Source organism: Scyliorhinus torazame, chromosome 5, assembly GCF_047496885.1.
Source record: "Scyliorhinus torazame isolate Kashiwa2021f chromosome 5, sScyTor2.1, whole genome shotgun sequence".
NCBI classification, from domain to species: domain Eukaryota; kingdom Metazoa; phylum Chordata; class Chondrichthyes; order Carcharhiniformes; family Scyliorhinidae; genus Scyliorhinus; species Scyliorhinus torazame.
This window is the reverse complement of record NC_092711.1, coordinates 102,283,711-102,291,139: the sequence shown is the minus strand read 5'-3', so window position 1 is coordinate 102,291,139 and position 7,429 is coordinate 102,283,711. Positions and strand designations below refer to the sequence as shown.

The following is a 7,429-nucleotide window of genomic DNA, read 5'->3' as shown; positions in this document are numbered from 1 at the left end:
CGGCACCCCACCCCCGCCCATCCACAACAGTCTGAATCTGACCCTATTTTCCGTCCTCCAGCTTTGACAAAGGGTCAACTTGACTGGAAACATCAGCTGCCATCTCGCTCCACAGAGGCTGTCAGACCTGCTGAGATTGTCCAGTATTTTCTGTTTGTGTTTCAGATTGAAGCATCCGCAGTAAGTTGCATTTGTCATACACTTAGACAAGTTTGAAATGCTGATTTAAATATTTTCATCTGCATTTGTAAATCCATGAAATTGTGTTGTGGGTGAACGTGCTGCTAATATCCGAACTGAGCCAAAATAGGAAGATCCTTTTCTTCTCATTGCCTGTCGAAAATTCAGTACTTGTGACAAAATGTTGAATTAATTTTAGTGAACGAAATCTCATTTTCCTCGAACATCCGAGATTCCGGCAATATTCAGGAACAGACGTACTTTGTGCAAACGTTTCTCACAGGAAATGCTAAATGTCTGATGTTTCTGCCCGGCTTCGGAACGGTGACTTTTCGCGGTTGAGGCGAATGTGATAACCACTACACTACAGAAACCACCGCCAGCCAACGGCAGTGCGCAATGCACAACCTCACTGTGTTGCTGCAGATTCTAATGGTGAGCTGAGAGACCAGGTCACTTATTCCAAGACGACAGCTTCTTCTTTAAAACATAGATGTCTCAACATATAAAACCATGAGATGTAGAACTTATATCGAACTTAACATAAGTTATATTTTGCTTAAGCTCGGTCTTAAATTTGTGCTCCTTGGTCTACAAGCGAGAGTCCCTCTCGCTTAGGTATCTTCAATCAATGCCCATGCGAGCGGTCGTGTGTTTAAATCCAGGACAAGCCCTTTACTCCAGGTCAGACATTATGAATTGGTTGCGATGCTGACGGCGGGGTTGATTTACATTGGCCCACTCTGAAAAAGGTTCCTCCGGTCTCGGGATGTTTATGTCGTTTCCCTCCCCACAGATGATGCTCGCGTTTACTCCACAGTTTGTGTTTTTATTTTATATGTCCAGTGTCATAATATACACCAGTATATCATGGTGCAGATACACACACACTGATGGACACACAGCGGGACCAATCAACACACACAACACCGCAGCCAATCACCAGGTAGAGCACACTCACTATAGAGACAGGGGGCATCAGAGTTCCCGCTCATTCGGGACGCAGCCTCCACAAAGAGAGAGTTTACAGTTTACAGCACAGATCCTTGCCATGTGCTGAGTGCATTGACTGGTTCGGACAGGCAGAGGTCTTTAGTTTAATCTAACATCGTGTTAACCCACAGTGAAAGTATGTTCAACAGTTTCTAACTTAATAAAATACTATTGCACTATTTTAAGTGTTGGTGGCTGTTTGTGTTCCACGGGTCCAGAGCACCCACACATCATCCAGCTTCCGCAGTATTTCGCTTTATATTCGATCCAGGTTGAATGAAACCAAATTGCTGGGCAGCGAGCATCTAAGTACCAGAGTCTTTGGTGAGTTGATATCGGAGTGGAAATTTGCTCAGAGAGATAGTGTCTGAGCTGGAGTGCGTTTGGGAAGAATTGATGCTCCAGGTATTCGTTAATTTAACAGGGGCGGGAACCATCTAATCCACAGAGCCAAAGTGGAGAATTGAACTGACTGGAGAGCTGGATCTTAACGCTGACCTCCCGGACCTCGGCCTCCTGAAATGTTCCAAAGAAGCTCAACAAACACTCGAGGAACAGCAGCGCATCTTTCCACTGGGCTCAGTACAGCTTTCACACTCAGATTGTGTTCAACAGTTTCACACTGTAAATGCTGCCCCCATTTTGTTTGCGTTTACATCACAGATTTGGGTTTGAGTCTTGTTTTCACTTGTTCTTTGTGTCCGGGCCGCAGTTGTTGATCAATCTGCCATTGACAGCTCCTCCAGACACATCTTTTGTTTCTTTGTTTCTTCCATTGCTCTGACAGAGAGCTGGCACAGACACGGCAGTCCGAATGGCCTCATTCTGTGGTGCAATCATTGTCTGATTCGATGCTAACCTCAGCCTGTGGCCAGCGACCCAAGGCCTTTTCTCATTTAATCTCTCCTGACTTGCACCCTATCAGAGCCCTTTCCTGTTTGCTCCCTCCAGGATTTCACTTGGTTAAAACGTCCGACATTTCTAACCGGTCCCGGTTTTAATGAAAGGTGATGGTGAAAGACGAGCTTTGTTGTCCTGTCGACAAATGCCGCCTGACTCCCTGAGTTGTTGCAGTAATTTCCGCTTTCTCCGCAGATATTAGATCGACTTTCGATGGCAATGACAGTGTGCCTCAGCTATTTTCGAAGGCTCGTTGGTCTAGGGGTATGATTCTCGCTTTGGGTGTCTTTGTGTCGAAATTTGCGAGAGGTCCCGGGTTCAAATCCCGGACGAGCCCTTTAATAAGGTTTTCCGTTGGTCAAGTGACATGTTTTCTTCATTTCATTGCGGCGCAGACGGCGGCATTCATTCACATTATGCTTTCTTTGAGAAGCTGAGCTCACGCTTCAGGGAACCAATACGTTCCCGAGAAAATCGAGACATTTTCGAAAAGCTTGTCTATGAGTGGACATTCACTTATCTCTATTGACTAATTCCAGTGGATTCAGGCAGCTCTCTGTCCCTTTCATTTTATTCAGTTCAACAAATTCAGACTGTGTAATCTCTCTTCCCCCTCCACCACATGTTTATTTATATCAACTTATTTTCATTCCTTCCATTGATACGTTTTACCCTCAGCATTGCCCCCCTACCCCCAGCCCATACCATCCTACTTGAGCAATCTGATCCCTGTCGCCAATTGTTCTCTGACACACTGCTTACGTTATTCTGCTATTAACACATTCTGATCTCTTGAGGCGCCACTATCGGCACCTTTCTTAGCCTTGATTTGCCTCATTTACATTCCTTTTTTATTTCTGTCCGAGACATTTTCGTCATTTTCCCCCTATTGTTGACCACTCTATCGAGGCCCGATAGGGCACCCCAACCCCCGCCCATCCACAATAGTCTGAATCTGACCCCATTTCCAGTTCTCCAGCTTTGACAAAGAGTCACCCAGACCCGGAACGACAGCTGCCATCTCGCTCCACAGAGGCTGTCAGACCTGCTGAGATTGTCCAGTATTTTCTGTTTTTGTTTCAGAATGAAGCATCCGCAGTAAGTTGCATTTGTCGTTCATTTAGACATGTTTGAGATGGTGAATAAGTATGTTCATCTGCATTTGTAAATGCATGAAATTCTGTTGTACTAGCTCCGAATATCCAAAATAGGAAGATCCTTTTCTTCTCATTGCCTGTCGAAAATTCAGTACTTGTGACTTAATGTGGAATTTATTTTAGTGGCTCATGAGAGACTAAACCTCATAATACTCGAACATACGAGATGGGGGAACAAAAGCACTTAGTGCAAACATTCCTCACACAACATGAGAAGCACTTGATGTTTCTACCCGGTATCGACCCGGGGACTTTTCGCATGTTAGGGGAATGTGATAACTACACTACAGAAACAGCTGGCAATTACCAGAAGTGCACAATGTACAACCTCAATGTGTTGCTGCAGATTCGCATGGTGAGGCTGAGAAGCCAGGTCACATATTACAAGACGGCAGCTGTTTCTTTAAAAAAAACAGATGTTTCAACATATAAAACCGTGAGATGTAGAAATTATATCGAACATAGCATAAGTTATATTTTAAGCTCAGTCTTAAATTTGTGCTCTTTGGTCTCGAGGTATGGGTCTCGTTTACGGATTTTCAATCAATGCCCATGCGAGCGGTCGTGGGTTTAAATCGAGGACAAGCCCTTTACTCCAGGTCAGACATTATGAATTGTTTGCGATGCTGACGGCGGGGTTGATTTACATTGGCCCACTCTGAACAAGATTTCTCAGGACTCGGGATGTTTCCGTCGTTTCTCTCCCCACAGATGATGCTCGTGGGAGACAGTGTCTGAGGTGGAGTGCGTTTGTATAGAATTGATGCTCCAGATCTGCGTTAACTTCACAGGGACGTGACCCATCTAATCCACAGAGCCAAAGTGGAGAATTGAACTGACTGGAGAGCTGCATCTTAACGCTGACCTCCCGGACCTCGGTCTCCTGCAATGTTCCAAAGAAGCTCAACAAACACTCGAGGAACAGCAGCGCATCTTTCCACTGGGCTCAATACAGCTTTCACACTCAGAGCGTAGTCAACAGTCTCACACTGTAAATACTGCCTCCATTCTGTGTGTCCTTACATCGCAGATTTGAGTTTGAATCTTGTTTCCACTTGTTCTTTGTGTCCGGGCGACAGTTGTTGATCAATCTGCCATTGACAGCTCCTCCAGACACATCTTTTGTTTCTTTGTTTCTTCCATTGTTCTGACAGAGAGCTGGCACAGACACGGCAGCCCGAATGGCCTCATTCTGTGGTGTAATCATTCTCTGATGCGAAGCTAACCTCACCCTGTGGAAATGGACCCAAGGCCTTTTCTCATTTAATCTCTCCTGACTTGCCCCCTATCTGAGCCTTTTCCTGTTGTTCTGTTTGCGCCCTCCGGGATTTCACTTGGTTAAAACGTCCGACATTTCTAACCTATCCCGGTTTTAATGGAAGGTGATGGTGAATGACGAGCTTTGTTGTCCAGTCGACAAATGCCGCCTGACTCCCAGAGTTGTTGCAATATTCTCTCCATTGCGCCATAGCAGTACATAGCTTTTGCTATTCCTCGATGATGAAGACCAGTTACGATGTTGAGGTTGATATGAGATTGAGGTAATATTCAGCAAGACAAAACTAGACGCACTACATGTTTCAGCCGGTTTCGAACCAGGGACATTCCGGGTGTTAGGAGAATGTGATAACCACTACACTACAGAAACGGCTGTCAGTGCAGCTATCAGTGGACGTGTGCAATGTTCAACCTCACTGTCTTGCTGCAGCTTCTCATGGTTCGGGTGAGAGGCCATGTCACTTATTACAAGAAGACAGCCGTTTCTTTATAACCGATGACTCAACTTATAAAACCATCAGATATCGAACTTTACTGACCTGAAGATAAGTTATGTTTTGCTTGAAGTGGAAGTTAAATTGAGAAGGCAGGGCTTTCCTAAATAACCACAGCTGATACGAGAATTGATGATGCTCTGCTCACTTTGCTCAGCATCAAGAACCAGCTGTCCCACCCACTGAGTTAAAGCGCACGCCGAAAGCTAGCCAGGAATCTCCTGATTCGGAGTCAGACGCGTTACCCATTGCGCCACTGGCCCTCAGCAGTGCTAGGCTTTTGCTATTCCTCGATGATGAAGATCAGTTACGAGATTGAGGTAACGTTCAGGAACAGACTAAACTTGAAGCACGAGGTGTTTCTGCCAGTTTCGAACCGGGAACCATTCGCGTGTAGGGCGAACGTGATAACCACTACACTACAGAAACCGCTGGTAATGCAGAAGCCAATGGACCTGCGCCACGTTCAACTGAACTGCCTTGCTGCAGCTTCTCATGGTTCAGCTGAGACGCCATGTCACTTCTCACAAGAACACGTCTGTTTCTTTAAAACAGATGTCTAAACTTACAAGCCAGAAGAAGTAGAACCTATATTGAACTGAAGCAATTGTTCAGCAAATCTCTCACGGCGAAATGCTCGCTTCAATTATTAATGCAGCATTCTTAAATTCCTGCAGTAAAAAACAACCAACTTTACACAATGCTTGTTTTCTTATTCAATGCTTAAGTTGAGTTTTAGGATTGAGAATTATGTGTTTCTTATATTTGACCTCTTTGTGTTTTGGTGTGAAACATGCTGCAGCCTAAGTACCGTTCATGTATAAGAAAGGAGGGCTGACAGCAAACCCGCACTGAGCCTGGATTTCCCCAGTGGCTTTTCCTGTTTCTCCATCAGAAAGACCGTTTTTTCTTTCCGAACGCTGGTTCAGTTAAGTCTCTGGAATTTCCTCTAAGTCAGTTACAGTATCGTTTGTGTCTGTCCTTTTGAGTTCACATTACTATAAGACATCCTTCAATCTGGCCTGTTCCATTTGCGGCTCTTAATGCGGTCTACTCTACATTGAAGAGACTAAATGCCGACTGGGGGACCGCTTTGCAAAACACCTTCGCTCCATCGACAAGCTGGAGACAGACCCTCCTGTCGCTATTTCAACTCACCGTCCTGCTCTCGTGTCCACATGTCCGATCTTGGCCTGTTCCAATGTTCCCATGTAGTTCAGCACAAAGCCGAGCAACAGCCCCTCGTCCTCCGATTAGGCATGGAACAGCCTTGTGGATTTAACAGTCAGTTCAACAACTTCGGACTGTGAAATCCCTCCTCCCCCTTCACCACATGTGTATTTCCATCAACTTATTTTCATTGCTTCCATTGATATGTTTTCCTCCACCATTGTCCCCCACCCCCATCCCCCGAGCCCATCCCATCGCTCTTGAGAATTCGGCCCCGTGTACCTTATTGTCCTCTGCAATTAACACATTCTAATCTCCCAATCGCCTCTATCAGTACCGTTCTTAACTTTGATTACTGCCATTTACATTCTCTTTTTCTTTCTGTCCAACACATTTTTGTTATTCTCCACCTATCGCTGGCCGTCTATCGAGGCCCAATGCTTTGTGCTTTATACTCCCCCGCTTCCCCCACACATCGCCAGTCTAAATCTGACCAAAGATCCAGTTGTCCAGCTTCGACAAAGAGTCACCCAGACTCGAAACGACTGCTGCCACCACTCTCCACAGATGCTGTCAGACCTGCTGATATTGGCCAGCATTATCTGTTTTTGTTTGAAGTTGAAGTTAAATTGAGAGGGCAGGTCTTTCATAAATAACCACAGCCGATACGACATGCTCTGCATCAAGAAGCAGCTGTCACACCCACTGAACTAAAGGGGACTCCAAAATTTTAAACTCCGAGCCAGCCAGGAGTTGAACCGGGAATCGCCTAACGCGTAGCCAGTAGCGTTATCGATTGCGCCACTGGCCCATAGCCGTGCATGGCTTTTGGTATTCCTCGATGATGAAGATCAGTTACGAGATTGAGGTAATATTCAGCAACAAGCTAAACTAGACGCATGGGATGTTTCTGCCCGGTATCGAACCGGGGACTTTTCGCGTGTAAGGCGAATGTGATAACCACTACACTACAGAAACAGCTGCCCATGCAGGAGCCAACGGACCTGTGCCACGTTCAACTAAATTGCCTTGCTGCAGCTTCTCATTGTTCGGCTGAGGGGCCCTGTCACTTCTTACAAGAACACGTCTGTTTCTTTAAAACTGATGTCTCAATTTACAAGACCAGAAGAAATAGAACTTCTCTTGAGCTGAAGCATTTGTTCAGCAACCAAAGGCCGGAAGTGAACCTTGGTCCCTGGCGCTGTGAGGCAGCAGTTCTAACCACTCTGCCACCTCGCTGAAATTTAGCTTTGTGGA

At 45.7% G+C, this 7,429-nt stretch overlaps 2 non-coding genes across 2 annotated transcripts; one reads left to right on the top strand and one right to left on the bottom strand.

Annotated features, from left to right (window-relative positions):
* Positions 1-2,320: 2,320 nt before the first annotated feature.
* trnap-ugg (transfer RNA proline (anticodon UGG)) lies at positions 2,321-2,410 on the top strand. The gene is given in 2 exon segments: positions 2,321-2,356; positions 2,375-2,410. It is a non-coding gene; the product is annotated as a tRNA-Pro (tRNA).
* Positions 2,411-7,077: 4,667 nt separating this feature from the next.
* On the bottom strand, positions 7,078-7,150 carry trnav-uac (transfer RNA valine (anticodon UAC)). Its single transcript has one exon. It is a non-coding gene; the product is annotated as a tRNA-Val (tRNA).
* Between the last annotated feature and the right edge of the window lie 279 nt (positions 7,151-7,429).